A 20696-nucleotide genomic window follows, 5' to 3' on the forward strand; every position below is an offset into this window, starting at 1 on the left:
TTGTAAAATACTGGGACGACACCAACGCTTAAAATAATAATTTGGCAGACAGCTGATACCGCTGTTTTTTGTTTGTTTGTTTTGTTTCTGTTGTTATTTAGTCCCCCTTTTGTGCCAGAGAAACAAAGAAATCTTCATAGTAAAAGCATGTTTTAAAGTCATTCAGTTCTTTATTACACTACCTTTGAATTACATAAATTCAATCCTACACATTTATGAAACAACCTTTGAAATACCCTCCTTTTACATGAAAATTTTTTTTTAAATAACTCTTAGTCTCAAAAGCCTTTTGACTATATATGTAATATAGCATGATTCCCTCTTTAATATATTGCTGTGAAGACATCAACAAACATCTCCCTCAGACAGCTGTATTTATGCAAGTTTCTCACCAAAAACTGCATCTTACAACAATACATTTGAACACATCCTGAGGATGTCCTAATTTACCTTTGCCCAATACACATACAGCATAGAGCTATAATGCATTATGATGTAAGTCAATGCAACCTTCATCAGCTGTTAGTACAGACCACCGGCTGCAAACAACTAACACCTAAGGTTAACTAGCTCTCCTGCTGATGTCAACACAGATTTGTTGTTCACAGTGTAGCATTATGAGGGAAACAACTGGGTGCGTCCCCCGACACATCGATATTGAGGTTACCATGTATTTTTGTCTCAACAGCATCACAAGTAAGATCTCTGTTCATCCCAAACACGTTTTTCTATTCCTCCGAGACAAGGCTTTTCAGCCTGTGCCGAATTGATATGATGCAACAGAAAAACATAAGCCACTGCCATCGGTGAATATCATCTTCTTTGCAGATAGGCCAGTGACAATCAGCAAAGTGAATATTGGCCGATACTAATGTGTGGCCAATAAATCCATACACCCCTAATGTGTATAGTATGGTGATTAAGAAAAAAACAAAAACAATACTCGATATAATAAATATTCACATAAAGTATGTCAAAATGTACTGAGATAGTTTTTCTTGTTTTATATGAGGTGTGTTCATCTTTTGCCCTCACTAGGTACAGTAGAGTGCAGCTGACAACTTACAGGAAACACTGTCCAGTCAAGTCAACTTCTAGGCCTCAACAGCTATAATATATAATGTCAGGTAAAAAAGTTTAAGTCTGCTGGAACACTGAAATAACCTCTAATTTAAAAAAAAAAAAAAAAAAAAACATCAAATATTTAGCATTTGACTCTGGGAAACATTTCAGTGTTTATATTTAACTTATTCAGTACAAAAATGAGAGTGAGATATGGTGTAGGTCAGAATATTTAAACTACATGAATTATATGGAGAGATAATAAACAATAATACTGATGTATTGCTCAACTTTATTTGTATTTTTCCATAGCAAAAAACCCCAAAACAAAACATAATTTAGCTTTTTCGTTTGCACACACTGCCTTCAGGATTTCTCCTTTGATCATTAAAACTGACATAACAATATTCTTTAGGGTGTTGACATGAAATTAAAGCTTCCCTGTGGCATTGTCTTCTATTTACTTTAGTGTTTCTCATCAAAAAGTGAAGTGTTTATCCTTGAGGGCTGACAAACATGTTGACTGAACTTCCTTCAACATGAAACACTTGAAATCTGTCCTGTTCACATGCATGTTTGCTTGAAGGCAGCCTTCTTCTGCACTGCCTCTTGCTGGAGATAAAGTGAAACCATTTGCAGAAATGTGCATTTACTAACTAACATGTGTGTGCACACAAAACTAACAACGCAAGGACCAACTTTTGAAAACTTTTCTCCACATTTTCACATTTCACATATATTTTCAACCACTTGGTAGGGACAGAAAACATGTAAGTAAATCTATTAACACCTCCAGCAGACACAAAGTAACATCATCTTGCGTTTGTGTCGACCTGATGAATGTAAGTCTAATGGTGATGCATAGGTCAGGTTTTTTATCGCCCACACAATCTGAGTGCCAATTTGCAGCCACCCAACCTGCAAGCATATGCATTCATCAGCCACCCCAAAACCATTCCACAAACCACCACCTTTATGCATTATAGTAGCACAAATGTCAGGTCTGAGGACTGAGACTAGGATGGACACAAAAACTGAGTCAGGGTTTTCCTTAGAGAAAATGGTGTCCTGATAGGTATACATTTTTCAACTGTTAGGGACAGATGAGAGAAATTTTGGTCAAATATTATCTGTGTTTTTTTAATAGACTCATGTGCAAAATAATGCTTATTATAACATTTGTTGGAGCAACACCAAGAATTTTCTTTAGCTTACCGTGGCCTAACTGGATGCAAGGCGAGTGAGCCTCAGCAACAAAATCAGTTTGAGTGCACTGATTTCTACTAGAATTTGAATTGCCAGTGCGTGATACACAGTGCTGTCCTGTTGGGCCGAACTTTTGTCAGACACCCTGTTTCTATTTATTCTTGCCGCTCGCTTTGAAAGCACCACAATGGACAAAGAACGGCTGATTTGTGAAGTCACAAATCACAGACACAAGACACAACACGTCCTCATTTCACCGCAAGAACCTAAGTAAGGTGTCAGTAGGCAGGAAGGAGATCATCAGGGAGCTGAACCTTTCTGGTTAATGACCATCACTAGAGATGTGACCACAACAGACATTGTGACCAGAGAGATTTAAATAGGTCGGACTACAACAGATTTTCCCGGTCAAAAACATGTAATTAATGGATAACAGAAACCCTGAACTGAACACAGCAGTGCTAATAACAGAGCTGCTCAGGCCGTTCTCATGCACTGATTGTACGTTCTCCTAAAAAACGTAATGCACAAAAAATCCTACATATCCCACGTAATCATGAGCCAGTAATACATGTTTAACCCATGTATTTGGGAAGGCTGCAATCATGTGACCAATGTGCCGATGGCAGTAAAGAAGGAAGCAGTCTGGGGACGGGTTGGACAGGTCACAGAGCACAGGACACAGAGCACAGGACTTTGCTCTGGGAAACCAATGTCCAGAACCTTGTGAGATCTGAGAAAACTCTGAGTAATTTTAGGGTTTGTTGTCACCATGTTACTTTTCCTAAACCTTACCACAGTAACTTAACTTGCCTAAACCCAACTTCCATAACTTAACAAACCAGTGTGTGCGCCTTTTCGTAGATCTTGTACAAATCGTTGTATGAGGATGGGCTGCGCTGTTTCGTGTGTGTTTAAGAGAGAGACAGTGAGAGAAACAGAGAGGGGGAGAGAAGGTGGACTATTGCATGCAATGTTTCTGTTAGTTATTAAAGACTTGCTCAGAAGATTGTTTGTTTATTGACCCATCCACCCAAAACCTATATTATTTTCTAAACTTATCCAAAACCGCACTGCCATGGATCCACCCATGCATCACTAAAATCAAATATTAACTCTCCTTTAGCACTGCTTTTGGTCTCCTCCAACTCTTGAGGGAATATCTATCTCTTTAGCTGCTAAATGCTTCACTAAGTCGTACAAACAAAACCATTCCCTAAAAGATGCTAAGAAGCTTTGGAGCTTCAGAGCTGCTGAGAATTCTCTGTGGGTTTAGATCTACATTGATCCCTTTGACATTACACAATCATTTGATTTAATGTTAATATGAAAGTATAATTTAATAGAGCTGTCAGGGCAAATCCTTTTTATTTAAAGACATTTTCAGAGGACATGAGATGAGTTAAATCTATGTGACATAAACAATAAGAGGAAATTGAGCTTGACGATTCATTATTGACCTTGAAAATAGCAAAATATATTTTAAGATGATTAATGCAGGAAATGGTTGTGTGTGTGCCTGTTTTCCTTATGCCCAGTCCAGTAAGCACTCACATTAATTGGGTACAGTGTGGACCATCAACCCCCCCACCACCACCACCACCACCCCACTGCATCACTCGCCAGCCAGGTGGCAGGCTGCTGAGTCTTTACACACGCACCACACGCACCACACACACACACACACACACACACGCACACACACACACACGCGCACACACACACACACACCATGTAATCAGACTGATTTACACACACAAAGTCCTCTTTCTTCCCTTTTCTCTTCAACTTCTGTAACTTCTTGTTTCTTCTCTCACACTGATGTATTTTCATTTCAAGTTATTCTCTTTCACTTCTACAAGTCATTAGTAATCATCAGCAATCCTGAGATTATCTTAAGTCACTTAACAGGTTAAAATAGCAGATATTTGGTTGTCCCTGCTTCTAAAATCAGATGAGATACCTAGTTTCTAGTCGCCCATGCACAGCGACAAATAACAAAAGGAGGCATGAGTCAGACGGAACACTGCAGAGAAGATATGAAAGAGATGCTGGCTACTACCCAGACTCCACTTATCCTGTGCATCTCATTACAGGCAATTCATTAAATGAAAAATACCATGACAAAACTGCATGATGAAATACAAAGTGCACTCAGAGTGCAGCTCTCCGCTAGTAGGCTGCCAGAGCTGATCACAGCCATTTTAGACAATTCCTACAGAAAATCGGGCAAACGCTCCTCTTCCAAAACGCTCATGTATGACGCCATGCAGCGGATGGAGTAAAACAGGTCGCAGCTATGGAAGCCAGTACATGGCGCAGCTACGCCCAATGGAATTGTTCCGCCCCGGTTCTGTTAAGGTTAAGATGACAGTGAAGATAACAAAAACGGAGACTAATTCATTTGGTAAGTGAGTAATAACATAGAGATCCTTATTATTTAAATCTGTTTGTGTTTGTCTCAAACACACCTTGTAGCCACTAAATGCTTATATAATTTATCAGGTAATAAATTAAAAGCCAAATCATACATAATGCACCGGGGAAAAAAAGACTAATAAAATAGGTAATGCATGCCAAACAAAACCTTAAGGATAATGTTGGAAAATATAATCCATCTCTCAAAAAGCAGAAAATCTCAATTCTTTCATAAAGCTGGACATACACCAGATTTCCAAATTTTACCAAATTTTCAGCCGCACAGCATAATTTGCCATGCAGTGCTCAGGGGTGAGCAAGGACCAGTCATGGCCCTATCAAGTACTCCCAACTAGATGTCAGACATTCAGATGAATTTCTGACATTTTGGTCAGCCGTCGTCAGGCTCTTGCACAGGTTAGGCAGAGCCACGTCTTGATATCCCCAAAATCAGTGCCTTTTTTTTTTTAATGCGCCTGCATGAAGTGGCAAACAGGATGTCTGAAAGTGTCATGGCGACATGACATGGTGTCTCTTTGATGTTTCCTACTCCCTCTGTTACGAATGATGTCAACAAGAGAAACATTTTCAGGAAACGGTGTCTGATTTTCAGCTGTTTCAGCGCACAGGCTGGCACAGATGATCAAGGCAGCACATTTCTGCCTTGTTAGTTATAGTAACTGTATTGGTTACAAACTTCTACCTGCCTAGAGCTTTCAAACAAAACTTTATTGACAAGTGTTAATAGTCAAAACAATCCGCAGGGGCCGATGGGCTGTTTTATTTTCTGTCTAGCACGAACAGTGAGAGCACTCAGGTCGTGGCTCGACAATCAGACTGCGCAGTGCACATAAATTGCTAGCTTTGGCTTTACATTGCAGATGACTAACACATACAGTAGGAGCTAGAATTCTCCTCTGAATTTCTCCAAGATTTTTGGATGGTATTTACGCTGGAACATGTCCAGTTGTGAAGATTGAAGTTTAGAAGATTTATTGCTATTTTTTTTACAGTAGAAAGTCCAACTATACTCCGTTACAGTCAGTCAGATACAGAAGATCTGGAGACCACATTTCTAAAATCATACAGTGTATACCCAGCCTGAGTTTGACCACTGGAAGCAGAAAAGACTTTGTTAATTCTATTGTGGAGCATGTTGACATCCTGAACAGCTAACTAAAGGAGAGCTTGATGGATAAAACGGCCAGTATTAGTCTGTATTATCCCTTCAACACGGCTCGCTAGGTGACAACATTCTGCATTAATGCAAATTTTAATGCAAAGTTTACTAAAAGGGTAACAGGAAATCCAGTGGCTTGGTGCATTCACCTTGTCAATTTGAACACATTTAAACACACAAAGAATAATAATTATAAAAATTAAAAATAAATAAAGACTTACACATATAAAAAAAACAATTACAATCAAAATAAATGCACTTAAACAAATTGAAAAAACAAAACACATCATTACAATCAAATTTTTAAGGTTGATATTTTCGAAGTGACAGCCCTGATGTTCATCAAAAATGTTTGTCAGTTATATGTTTTTTAAAAAGTCAGCGTTGTTATTGTTTTTTCCTTTACTCTGTATTGTCCTAAAAATGCATGACAGGTTGGACTCTAAAAATAGTAACAATAAGAAGAAGGCGTTACCAAAGGTTCTGAGAACTTGTGATGGCATTTATTGTTATTTCTGGTATTTTACAGTCTAAAACACTGATTGAAAAACTTAATACGTTAGTTGCTGTATTGATAATTGAATAAAAAAATCTTCCATAACATTTGGCAGTTTACAAAACTTAATAAAGACACACAGAGCCAGCATGGAATCTGGTAACTATCAACAGGCTGGAAAACACTGTGTCAAACAATAGCAGGAGGAACATGAATTTCCTTTTCTGGCACACACACTCAAATTCACACACACACAGACACACAGACACAGACACACAGACATGCACACACATTTCAGACAGCAGCTACAGTGACAGCATCCACTGACCTGAGCCCACAGAGGCTGAGGGAAGCCCATCACCATCATCATCTTCACTTCCCTTAACTTTCTCTCTGTCAGAGAACAAACTTACTCCAAGAAGCCACTGCTGTCCTCCTCTGCAGTCTCTCTTCAAGTCTCCTCATGCACACACTCTGCAGCACACACACACTCACTCACTCACACACACACACATCCACAGACACACACACACATTCACAGCGCCCCAACAGACAGTCTGGAGGTTGAAAGCGGAGTGCAGAAGCGAGACAGACAGAGGAGGGGAAGATTCAGCTGGGCGGACACACAGGGGAGGGAGGAATTATGATTGGCCCCAAGGGCATTCAGGAGCTCAAAGACTACCAATGAGAGGGAAGGAGGGACTTCCTGTTTGAGGCACCTGTCTGTGTTAAAGGGGCAACTAGACTCTGGCATTTCAAGAAACTTCTACCAACTTTTCAATTCAGTCTCAATTCTTGATTTATTATCTAGTCAACCATTTTGATAATCATTTAAAGGGGACCTGTTATGCTTTTACAAATGTTATCTCATATAATGTTACAATGTCGAATGTTTATATTAAACATGGCCAAACTTTAAAATGATGAGGTAGATATATGGAAAAGTAATCCCTATTAGCAAAACCTCAGACTTCAGACCGCTCTCTGTTTCCAATGTTTTTTTCTACTTTGGCTGCAGGCTGACGTTTAGCTTGTGACAGATTTCTTTGTATTGTTGTCTGCTCCAGGCACGATACTGCAGGTTTTTTGGGGGTTTTTTTTTACATACACTGCTACATGTAGCTACATTCTACCGTCAGGGAAACATGTAATCTTGGTTGCCAATGTTGTTAATTTGTTCCATAGTTCGGATCATATTCCTGCTGGAACATGTCCGCTTGTGTTTAGAAGCTTTTGCTGGTGATTTTTCCCCTGCACAGTGCCGCTACTCTCTGTTACAGTCATTTCCCAGGATGTAATGATGATGCAGAGATGCGAAAGAAGCACTGACCAATTAGAGCAGCCTGGGCTTTGTCAGGAGCAGGACCTAAAGAGACAGGTGCTTCAACGGAGCATCTCAGAGAGGGTGAATACAGGTGCTCCAGCACAGACAGCATAAGAAAACCTAAGTGTAGTAGAAACCCAAAGTACAAGAATGAGCCTGAAAATGTACACAATAGGTCCTCTTTTTGTAATTTTTCACGCAGAAATACCAAATATTCCAAATATTCTAGCTTGTAAAATGTGAGGATTTACAGCTTTTCTCTGTCTTATATGACAGTACACCTGGATATATTTTGGTTTTCAGCTGTTGGTCAAACATTACAAGAGATTTGAATATGTTACTGTGGGCCTGAGGAAAACATACAGGTTTTCCAGGACCAAACAATGAACCTGGGAAATAACTGTCAGGTTAAAATAAATAAATGTAAGTTGCAGCACTGATTTATTTTAACATCTAATAACTAGCTGAAAACCTAACTAAAACTTTGTATTTGTACTTGTACTCTTTGTAAAACAATGTAGGTTTCTGCAAACCACAGAATATGTTGAAACTTCAATTTTAAGTTTCAACATTTCAAGTTTCTTCATTTCTTTATGCTGCAGTTAAAGTGTGGTTATGTTTAGGCACAAAACCACTCTGTTACAGTAAAGAAAAGATGTTTGGGCTTAAAAAACCTGATGTTGGTGCCACAAAAATGGCTGATGTCTCACAACTGATTTTGTTTGTTGGTCTCAAACAGTGGTCTGCCACTTTGCCTACATCTCGCCTAGATGTCATGCCATCCACCATCCCCTCCACCTCCCAACGACAACGTTAGCTCATATGCTATGGAAATATTGATATGTATGCAATGTACATATGTAACGCATCTGTGGTTTGCAGAAAAGTTCAATGCCAACATTTTCTTTAAGCGACAGGGCTGGATAACATGACTCTAAACTAGGGCTGCCCCCTAAAAGTTGAAGATTCAAATCATCAGTCAGAGACGCTTATGTTGATCGAGATTCCTTCAAGTCAAGCAGTCTTTTTTGTTGTTGTTGTTTTTGATTTTTAGCGGGATGCCAGCCAGTGTGCAGTGCAAAAGTTGGGTACCAAAACATCCCTAGACTTTGCCGCAAAGTGAGCACTCTTCGCTGTCATGCTGCTCTTCAGTACAGGCAACTGTGGTCGAGAAGAAGCTTCCTGGAAGATGACAGGTTTTGCATGGTCAGGCTCCAAAGTAACGTTATCCTCTGCCTTCTGTTAGAAGTGGTGACTTTACAGTTCACAGCAATAGAATCTCTGGCTTTTGTTTAAAATCTGGTGTCAGCAAAAAATGTTGTGCACATTTTAAATGTCACTGTCACAGAGCGCTCTGCTGAACCCCATTCAAACCCCCAAACGCTATATGGAAAAAAGGAACGAATAGTTGAATGTTTGCATTGAACAGCCGAATCTGATTCGACCAACATAACTCTGAGTTGTGTACAGCCCTTCTCTAAACCTTGTTTTCAACTATTAAAAGGAATATAGCAACATTTTGGGAAATATGCTTATTTGCTTCCTTGCTGAGATTGGCATCACTCGTGTGCGCACAGTAAATATGAAGCTACAGCCAGCTGTCACTTGGCTTAGCTTAGCACAAAGCCTGAAAACAGGGGGAAACAGCTAGCCTGGCTCTGTCTGAGAGCCTCATTATATGTTGTTTGTTTTATATGTATAAACAAACAGTTTAAAAAGTTGTGTTTTTATAGAGTCTTGTACTGCAATTTATTTTTCTGGTTTCAGACTGTTGCTTGCCAAGATAGGCGCCTGCTGGCTGTAGCTTCATATTAAGCACACAGACATTAGATTGGTATCGATCTGTTCATCTAATTTTCTGCAAGGGAGCAAAAAGGCATTTTCTCTCTATATAAAAAAAAAGTAAATAACAGTCATTTTCAAATAATCAATCAGAGCAATGATTATTTTCTAGATAAATTCATTCATAATTTAGTCCACAAATGAGCATAGGGAATATGGCCATTAAAATTTCCAAAAGCAGAGTCCTCAGATCTCTCGTCCAAAAACCAAAAATATTCAATTTACTAAAATGTAAGACAGAGGAAAGTCTTCCTCATGTCCAACAAGCAGAAACTAGAAAATGTTTGGCATTTCTGCATGAAAAATAACTCAAACAGGTGATGATCAAGACTCATCTGGTTCTGAGGATGTTGAGGTATGAGAGGAAACACAAAAATTGGTTTTAAAACAATGAAATTAGAAGTTAATGACACAAAGCTGCACGTGTTGAATATGTCTGTGAGTAAATGCTGTTTCTGGAAACAGGCTGAACCAGTACAGACTTTACACAAGTGAGTGTGAGCGAGGCCAGAGGAGCGGCTCCCCGCCCCGAGTCAAGTCAAGCGGGCCGACGTGACTCATTGTTGACATTCCAGAGATGGACCAAAGCATTCAGACGCCCACCCACGTGAGCACTGAAGCAGGAACACACACACACACACACACACACACACACACACACACCAGCTTTCACAATATGTGCTGAAAGGGAAAAATGGGTATGATTGTGCTTTTACTGATTGAAGCACTATTCCTGCCTGAATTGCAACATTTCTCTATGGAGTCTGGTTGGTATCACAGATGGAAGCCTTGTTCCTGCCCACAAACTACAAATAATTTCCTAAAGTGACTCATTTATGCACTCAGTATACTTCTTTCCTCTCTTCATATCAGTATTTCAGTCTCTCAAATTAATAATTAATATCCCCAAATTACTAAATTGTGCACCCACACTACCTAATTTGCCGCCTTCCATCTCTTCTGTGCATCCGCCCAAAACCATAAAATGAATCAAAAGTTTGAAGTTGAATTTTTATGATCTGGATGAGGCATCATTAAAGACTGAAGGTGGGACGATTTGTTATCTAGTAAAATTGTTTGAGGAATGGGAAAGAGAACACAGTGATGTTTTTAACATCCTTTTATTCCAGGCAGTCCATAATTAATAAAATCCACAGGTTACTGAATGAAATGAACAGGAAATTATAACACTGGGATGCTAATTTATTACTATTGAATGATATGTAACTTGAAGGCAATTATTAGTATAACTGAGGGCAGGATCTTTTGAATTAATGAACTAATAATCCTCCAGCAAAATGCTAACATCAGCATGCTCACAACAACGTCAACATGCTAAAACCATCTTAGTTTAGTGCGTTAGCATGCTACCATTTGCTAATCCAGTGAAATGGAAATGGACAAAAAGTCTTAACAACATATTATATGGCAGCATGCACAAAATGTGATCAAATACATGCAGGCAACATGAGAGCAACACCAGTGCAGGCACCAGGAAACACGAATAAAGCATATGACAAAATGACAGTTCTAATGCTCGCAGTTTAAATCATGTCCTTAACACCATGAAATGGTCACAGTTCTACTTCAAAACTACCTGGTTAGGTTTTGGAAACAAAACTACACGGTTAGTTTTTGGAAAAGCATCATGTTTTGGCATTAGTCACCAACATAACCTTACAGGTGATGCGTTGCATAGGGCAGGAGCATAGCATGCTATGCATACTAGCATACTAGGCTGCACTGATATTAAAAGAAGCCAGTATTAACTTCGGTATGCAAACATTGGTCTCCTGAGTGAAGTCCTGTGTTTGTTTGACCCATCACCCACCCTATAGGAGCTTCTTCAATATTTGTACAACATTACATGGCTTTTATAGTTCTTTATGGGCCCTAAAATAAATGCAAGTATGGAAATCTCATGAGTTCTGCAGGTATTTGGTAATGAATCCAAGTACTGGACACATTAAAATGTTCACCTGATAATGGCGCTAGATGGACACTTAAGGTGGTCATTAAAGTCAGCACAATACAATATTGATAAAATGCTCATTTTTAGGTTGTGACTGGTTTGAATATCTGGAAAAACATTTCCCTAGAGGTACCTCAGACTGCACGGGAAAGATGAAAATATTCACAGGAGCATGTGAAATACTTCACTGTCTGAGAAAACATTCCAGCCTCTTAAAATATGGAAGTTACAGTAGTCAGCAGAGTTGTTCTGATTGTTCATAAACAAACTCCAAGGCCCTATATATATAGTTCAAGACAGTTCAAGTAGATGAAAAAAAAATGCTCACTCAACAACGCATAAGCCATTGAAATGACTGTAAATGAATACATAAAATACACAAGATTCAATAAGAAATACAACATTTGGTTTTATAAAACGGTGCATGTGTGCAAGTGCATATTACAAAGTCAGTTAAGTCGCCACAGACAGTGAAAGCAGAATGACTCCTTTATGTCCATTTCCCTGCTCCTGATCAATACTGTGCATCAGCTCATCTGTATAAGGCTGCCTGCTCATTACGTAGCAATAATTTCCATCATTACTCTTAACTGGCATCTTAATGGATGTTTCTGGTTAATGTTACAGTACTCAGTGCTTGTCCACTTGTTTTAGATAAGTTTTCCTCTGCTTTACTGTGTGCATGATCAGGAGGGAAATTAACATTTGCTGCTTTATATTTAAAGTTTAGAGGACGTTGCAGACAGAGTGATCAAAACTCTCAAAAACATAACAGAAATTTACCTTCCTTTGATTGTTTGTCACTTTTCCTGCATGTTTGCTGCATATTTCATTTTTTGAAATCAGAGCATCTTCGCAGTCTTAGACAATGAACCACTGAAGTAATTTACCATCAGGACAAACAGGTTTTCATTCCAACATGAGCGTGGCTGTGCTACTGCTGCTGGCGATGGCAGAAAGCCAGCGCCAGCATGACTCAGAGAAAAACACATGTGGAGAAGAACCTAAAAGGTAACACCTCAAACAGCCTCTCAAATACACCAAAACATTTCCAGTTCTGACAGACCTAACAGACAGCAGGAAACCCAAAGTAACGTCTCTGATGTGAGGTGCTGGCAGATGATGAATAATTAGTTAATAGGAGGGACATTGTGTGACACTGCCACCTAGTGGTCAGCTCTGTCAACTGCATGACCCATTTACTGTGTGATCACAGACAGTGATGTCTGTGGTGGAGGAAATGCCTAACACTCCATTAGGGTCAGTTGACCCAGATGGACAACTACTATGTTTCCTGCTTTCCTCTACAGCTGGATTACATAGGAGGTGAGTGGGCAACAAAAAATCCTGCTTTATTATGTGTCTGTTTGTAATAATGTATTTCAAAATGTGTTGGGGATATGCACCACTAAGGCTCAACACTGACAGGATGAAGACCTCAAGGTGCATTAGTATCTAAGGTCCTGTACAAAAAAAAGAGTAGGAAGAGGTACAAAAAATGTTTTTTTGACATTGCCCTTGAATAACAGAAAAACATCCATTTTTTTTAAACACTGCAATACATTTCACAAGGGAAGAATAAACCAAAATATAAATTAATTAATTTGTGTGTAATGAGATTACCACACAACTCTGGGGCTCCATATTGTTCACAGAAAAAAAGTGCATAATCACCAGAGAAAAATGTTGGAAGTACACATTTCTGCAAACAGGTATGTTACATTTGAACGTTATTTTATAGCAGATGTAAAAGTTTATGTTTGAACAATGCTGTGGATAACGTCAACTGTGGTTTCTCGCAAATGTATGACTTTAGTTTTTTTCTTGTAATTTTGCCTTTTTTGTGTAAAATAAATTACCACTTTATTGTCAGAGAATATCAATTTTTTCCCTGTAAATGTATGATTTTAATCTCAGAGATTATTTGAGGGGGGTTTTTCTTGTAAATTAGCAAAGTTTTTTTGTGTAAATTTACCATTTTTATCTTAAAGAACATCTAAATTCCCTGTAATTTTATGACTTGAATTTCAGGGATTATCTGAGTTTTGGTTTTTCTTTCTTGTAAATTTATCACCTTAATCTCTAAGGTGGCCTTAGGGCTGGCCCTAATGCCTTAAAGCTTTGAAGATCCTTGCAATGGTAATCAATGTCCAAATCTGTATTTGAATACTTTGTTTTTCTTTAACATTACCTAAAAATCCCAAAATAACCAATAAATGAATAAACAGTAATCCAACATAATTTGTTATGCATTAGCACTGATTATTCATTATTCTCAGACAAGACAATTTAAACTTTGAGATAGTTTTGTGACTCCAATAGTTTGACCACCTATGACAGGCTTACACTAGCAAGATGTTGAAAAAGTCAAGTGTCTGGAATAGTTTCAAAATTTATAAAGCTGATCCCCAAAAAATCGAGTGCCAGATATGCCGAACAAAACTGGCATATCGCAAATCTACAGGGAGCTTTGCAAATTACCTGAAAACTGTAACTGTTTAGCTGTCATAAAGTTTTCTATTTCTAGCTATTTTGGTTGATGTATACCGACCTTCATGCTACCACAGTGGCTAATTGTCATGTTATTTTAAGTTGAAAAAACAGATGTTTCGAAACATGTCCTCTCGTCTTGTCTCTCACTGGTGTTTGGGACAGCCCTGTTAATCTGAGAGAATATCCAAGTTTTTTCCCCATAAAGCTTATCAATTTAATCTCAGATTTTTTTTCTCAGAAAATTACCCTTCCTCTGCTGGCTCTGTATTTTTGTTTTTATTTTTTTTCAATCTACAATGGCCCATTGGCCCCGATTGGGCATCCTATGTAGCTCCACCATCAGGTCCAAGTTTTTATTTATCCAATGCTTTGTTTGAAGACAAATTTACCTGCAAAACTCCTGACATTCCCATCAGCCTCTGCTGTACTTTGTTGTTAAAGCTATTGTAAATAACAAATGTTAGCATGCTGTAGTATTTTGTGATTTAAATACTGACCTTCAGCTGCAAGTTTTGACCCAGGATTGCTTTTCTATTACCACTTTTGCACCAACTTGGGATGCGAATGCGTTAAGTTGTGTACATGGCCCCGCAGTGGGTGAGTACTTATTTTTTGTTTGTTTGTTTTTTCTCCTGGTACATCACATTCGACATCATGGACAGGCTGGAAAAGGTTAGTGAACAGCAGAAAGCAGCTTTTCTATCTTTCACTCTGGGGGTGTTGCTCCTGTGTAGGAGAGGCGGGGGGTCTTTTACATGTTTGAGCCCAAGGCCCAGTTTTCTCATAATCCGTCCTTGTGGGAAAAAAACATCCTGACTGGTGTCATTTTTAGCAACATCGGACAGGCTGATTAATACAGGCTGACATCATGTGACTGTCAGTTTGTAACACACTTCCTGTTTCTTGTGCTGTAAATGTGTCATTCAGACAGTATTACAGAGCGTAAGGGCAGCTCAGGTATCCCAGATTTCTTCTTTCAGTGACGGATTATTGAGTGTTTCCTTATTCTCAGAGGTTGAGACTCTTCTTGTACTGCACCAGGAAGCAGCTTGTTTTTTTTATCCAATGATCGTAATCTCCTGACCCGCAACGACAAGACTCAATTTAAATTCTTTCACCAGCTGAGCCAGTGGCACAACAGACTGTGTATGTGCTCAATAAACTGAAACATTTTAGGTATTCAGCTGACACTCCCACAATATCTCACATCCTCACCATTATAAGCAGCATGAGGAAGCTCACAGGTCACTGAAATACCACAAAAACACCAGCTCAATTCAAGCATTTTGTTCCACCAGCAAACAGATTAACGGCCCAGTTACATGCTTCAAATCGAAACAGCGCCAGGCGATCTGATGAGATACACCACAAGACAATATAAATCTAACTTTCAATTTAATATCTGTGACTGTGTTTTGACATTGTGGGTAGTGTTACAAAGAAATGAGTGTGACTGCTTTATGGCAAATTTCAGATATATATCAATTGCGAAAAGTATTAGCATGAAAAAGTATTTTACCTGGTCTGGCCTTCACAGCAACATAAAGGAATTATGGATTTGTTGGCTTGTTAGAAAATATTAGAAAATTGGGACAAATATCTACATGCTGTCAGGGCAAAATGTGATGTCATCACATTGCTTTTATTATGAAAACAATGGTAAACCTGCCAGTGTGAGTCAACAACACTACTTGTCAGATATTTTCAGAAATCCCCTCCAGATTAGGGAAGCAGAGGTAAATATTGTACTTCTTACTATTTGTCCCCTTCCTGTCCAGTGAAAATCATGTAACTCCAAATGTGCTGATACTGTGTTTAGAGATATGTGGTTCTCACAGGACAGCCACGCTACCAACATATGATGATCTTGTAGAATATGATGCATTACTGTAGGTTAAACTACCCAACAGTATATAAAGGAGTTAAAATGAGCTCAACATCTAGTAAAGCAGTAAAAGGCAACATACGCATTAATGCAGCAGGAATAATAATCCAGAAACATCAGATAGAACAGGAAAACACTGACAGAATAAAACAGTTTACTGCAACACACATAGTTCTACATTAACTAGTAGCAAGTACATCATGCTGATACATAGTTTTACTTCAGTAAAGATTTGCATGCAGGACTTTTACTTGTAGTGGAATATTTTCACAGTGTGGTTTTAGTACTTTCGCTCTAGTAAAGGATCTGAATATCCACCACTGCACAGGCTGGTCTCATGTCTAAATAAACAGCCTAATCACTTCTACATGAAAGTCATGACAGCAATCTTACAGGTCGAACCTGAAACATTTCACTACACTGAAATGAACTGGCCTCATTTACAACTATCTTCAAGTTTTCTGTTAAATGTGTTCTTGAGGAAGATCCTAAGTCCTGTCCTAATCCTGTTGTTGAACCACAGAATTGTGGCACGTGTTCTTATAATGATGAATCTATTTGTCCTTGTAAATTGAAAGTGCGTGCCAGTTGATCCTGATTAGCATAGGTAAACTGCCAGTTCCCATGAGACTGCAGGGCCGTGTGCACTGCACACACAGAAACTGAAAAGAAAGTTGGGGAAATTGATTCAAGAATGTCCCAATAAAAGTCTAGTGGAGAAAGTGGAGCTCCAGACTTCAAATACATACTCCAATAGTTCTGAAGTGTAGGTACTTCTGCAGGAAGTGAACGCCAAACAACCTGTCATATTGAGTTACATCAGTAATAATTATAAAAGAACACAAATGAAGATGCATGGGATGCTGTTACTTGTTCCGTGAACACTGTATCCAGAGAAGGACACACAACTGATGAAGTGTAAAAGAAAATGTTTGATCTTAAATCTGATGCCAAAGATATTTTTAATAACAGAAGAGAGATGCTCAACACTGGAGGGGGACAGGCTTGTCCTCGTTACTCTGCAGATCAACCTATGTGGTCCTAGAAGATGCCCTCCCTCCTCATGGAATGATATGCAACATCTTGTAGCAGCAGTTAATATGCCACTGTGTGAGTGGACCCAGTGTGCAGAGAGGCCTACTTTGGGACTATAAATAGTGTCATCAGTCACTAATTATTGGGTGGCAAGGCTCCCAATTAACGTTATTCATGTGAACTGAAGTGTTACAGTGGTGCTTTTAAGACCAATGAAAAATATCACTGGATTTTAAATCCTATATTATACTGTAGAACTGAAGAAAACACAACAACCAAATATTTTGCACAAATATGTCCACAATCAAATTTGAGTCAACAGCCCAGTCGCAGTAAGAAAATGTTGGCATTGTACGTTTCTGTAAACCACAAATATGTTACATATCAATGTTTCTAAAGTGACACAGTATATGAGCTGACTTTGTCATCGGGAGGTGGAGGGGATGGCTGATGCTGTGCGTCACTAAGGTGAGACACCTGCCAAGCTGCAGCCCACTGTTCAAGACCAACCAACAACAAAACCGGTTGTTACTTAGCGAATCATTGCTGTGTTTCCAACGGCATGTTTTGGCTCTAAATGTGGGTGTTTTGAATCAACCAATTGGTGAGGACAGTAGCATGTTGTTTTTAACTGAGACAATGCTGCTTTTCCTGCAGTGATGGTGTCCCTAAAACTGGGTATTTTGAGCCAAAACTTTATCTTATTCAAACCATAGCCAAGCAGATTTTGTACCTACACCTAACCACATTTTTGTTGTTGTTTTAACACTATCTTTATTGCATTCTCTCATTTCCACAAGAACAATATGTCAAATGTATAAACATGAGTGACAAACACAAACAAAAACATGTCAATGTTGAGGGTACATCACAGGTTACAAGAGTTCAAGTTCAGGAAATGTCTTGTAAAAAAAATAATGAGATAATTTAGCCAGATTTCATAAGACTGATCTGCTGTAGAAGATCTGTAAGATATTCCAGAGGAATCTACTCAAAAATAACTTAAACCCAACCCTTAACAAATGGGCTCTCATCATTTGTCCAATTTTATTTTGTGTGTTTTTTAGCAAACATAATATTGTATAACCTTTGCTAGCTACAGTAGTTATATTTGTACTTGGGAGGTCCAGAATCAAAGACATTGGATGCCTTTCTAAATCTTTTTCAAATATCTTCTCCATTTCACACAGTTCTTCAGACCAGTATTTCTGTAATTTACAACACAACCATAGGCAATGGGTTAATGTACCTATTTAAGATTAACATTTGAGACACAGAGGAGACGGTGAGGAATTAAAAGAACATCTGTGATTAGGGGATGTATGTATTATGTGTGTAATTCTGAACAGGACTGTCTTTGTTCCAGTACAGATGGACACCTTTTTGGCGTAATTCCAAATATCCTCCCATGTCTCCTCATAGATAGTACACACCTAACCTCATGATAATCACAGAGTTGGTGAAACATATCCGCTACATTACACCGTGTAAATATAACATATCCGTGGTTTGCAGAGCCATACAATGCCAAAACTTTCACTGGTGATTGGGTTTCATGTAAATATGCTCTAGAGTGTGCGTAGATTCTGTTAAGATCTAAGATCAAATCCCACATAACATTGGTGAAGGTTAAATTCTTCATGTAATCTGTGTGAGTGGGTTTTAAGAAGAAATGTCTTCCCAAGAATGGCTGGTGAATGAGGCTCAGTGTTGTCACATTAACATGCAGGCTGCAGCAGCACAAAATTAAATATACAGAGAGAGAGAAGGATGCATGTCTTGTCATAATACCTTCTATCATTGTAATGAATTTCATTTCAAAATCAATCATCCAGTTGGAAAGTCTTCTAATGCATCCTACTGGGTTTAACATGTTGGAAGCCAAAACAATTACCTTAAATATGTCATTTTATGACTATAAAAATTAAAAACACTTTTCATACTACTACTCCCTCTGCCAATGTTAAGCCATTTGAGGTCAGTGATTTTTATACAGGATTGTTTCGAGTGCTGCAGGTGTTTGCCTCTTCTCCTGCAGCAACAACAGACCTGTTGCTTTAATAAGCAGCAGCAGCAGCAGCAGCAGCAGAGTAATGACTGTGTCAAGAGCTGCAGGCAGGTCCCTGACTTAAAAAGTTTGCTCATGGTGGAGTCCTGGATTCAATAAATTCTCCAAACTTCTTTCTGATACGTGACTGTGAAGAATGTAAATAGACACTTTATCCTGTTATTCAATTCAACGATCGCAAGCTGTAAACAGTTTCATGGAAATTTACTTCTTCTGAAAAGTAAAATGATAAATGTGTCTGATGTATCCGCAGCTGCTGACATGATGGAGATAAGTGTGAGGAAATGAAGTGAGAGATGCTTTTATCCGGCGGAAAGGTTCTTCAGCGTGTTACTGAGAGTTAATTCAACTCGACACGCTGCTGCAGTAAAGATCAAACCTGCGACCTTTTGGTTACACAATAATCTGTTTAACTCCTGAACCACAGTCACTTTGTGTTACACTGAAAAATCCTCCTCTTTCCCTACATTTCAGTCCAGTTCACTTACGGTTTTGCAACCATGTACACCTCTGTACAGTGTATTTATACTCCACATTGTGCATTCACATCTAATACATTCCTGTTTACATTCAGTTAATTATTTGTAATTAGTGTCTGAGTTATAATTAATCCATTATTTCAACTTGCACTATTTTGTCTCATTTTGTTTTTACTGGTGTGACCTTTTTTTCATACATATTTAATGGGCTTAAAGGACAACTTCAGTATTTTTCAACCTGGGTTCTATTTCCCCATGTGTATGTGTGCGTATGATTCATGGGTACCACTCGTTCTAAAATTGGTTCAGTATTGAGCCGCGAAACGAGCTAAAACGGTAACGGGGGCAAATGCGTCCAGTATAAAAGTGCTTTTTTTCGCCACTGACCGTTTCAGATCGCCAGTGCTATCTCTGTAAATAGCATATGGTAGCGGCCCTGGGGCAGTGGTGAGTGTGAATGAGCGGAGTCAGCTGTCAGTCAGTGTTGGAGCAGAGAGGGGGAAGTTGTCCCTGCTCGGTATTGTAAATGAGCATGTGTGTACGAAGTGTGTTTTTCGCCACTGACCGGTTCAGATCGCCAGTGCTATCTCTGTAAATAGCATACTAGCCTTTCCCTTACCTCTGGGCTGTGTGATGTCACGAGCTCTGCTCCACTGTGTCTGTAGCTCTCTCTACTCGTGGGACAGCCGTTTTCTTGAGGAAGGTGTTTCAGGATTGGATGTCTTCTCTTCTTCGGCTGGCAGTAGTCATCTTGGGAGAAGTGAGCACTGCAGACCCGATGGTCTGCAAGGCGCAGTGTCTGGAGAGGAGTGTTAGCATCCATTTGTAGCACAACTAGCCACAACTTCAGCATCTCGCCGTCCAACAAAGGCAGCCTATGAAAGCTGTACGGGGTGTTGCGCGACATCCTGTTCTTGCGTTCAGGAAAAAGGCCCATTTATTTGAGCACTCCAAAAACTCCGGTAACACTCCAGGGGGTAGCACGTAAAAGACTCTGCCCTCTGACTCTTCTAGCGTAACACACACACTTCATACACACATACTCACTTACAGTACCCAGCGGGGCTGCCCTCCCCCTCTCTGCTCCAACACTGACTGACAGCTGACTCCACTCATTCACACTCACCACTGCCCCAGGGCCGCTACAGTATGCTATCTACAGAGATAGCACTGGCGATCTGAACCGGTCAGTGGCGAAAAAAGCACTTCTATATGGGACGCATTTGCCCCCGTTAC

At 39.2% G+C, this 20696-nt stretch overlaps 1 protein-coding gene across 2 annotated transcripts in view; it reads right to left on the bottom strand.

Moving 5' to 3' along the window:
* pld1b (phospholipase D1b) overlaps positions 1-20696 on the bottom strand; it is a 74870-nt gene that overhangs the window by 45803 nt on the left and 8371 nt on the right. Inside the window, exon 1 of one of the 2 annotated variants that reach the window (XM_049565978.1) lies at positions 6691-6920. The exons of the other annotated variant lie outside the window; for it this stretch is intronic. The gene's annotated coding sequence lies outside the window, so the exon portion shown is untranslated. Of the gene's footprint in view, positions 1-6690; positions 6921-20696 lie in introns of those variants that run through there. 2 annotated transcript variants of the gene reach the window in all.

This window comes from Epinephelus fuscoguttatus, linkage group LG21, assembly GCF_011397635.1.
Source record: "Epinephelus fuscoguttatus linkage group LG21, E.fuscoguttatus.final_Chr_v1".
Classification (NCBI taxonomy): domain Eukaryota; kingdom Metazoa; phylum Chordata; class Actinopteri; order Perciformes; family Serranidae; genus Epinephelus; species Epinephelus fuscoguttatus.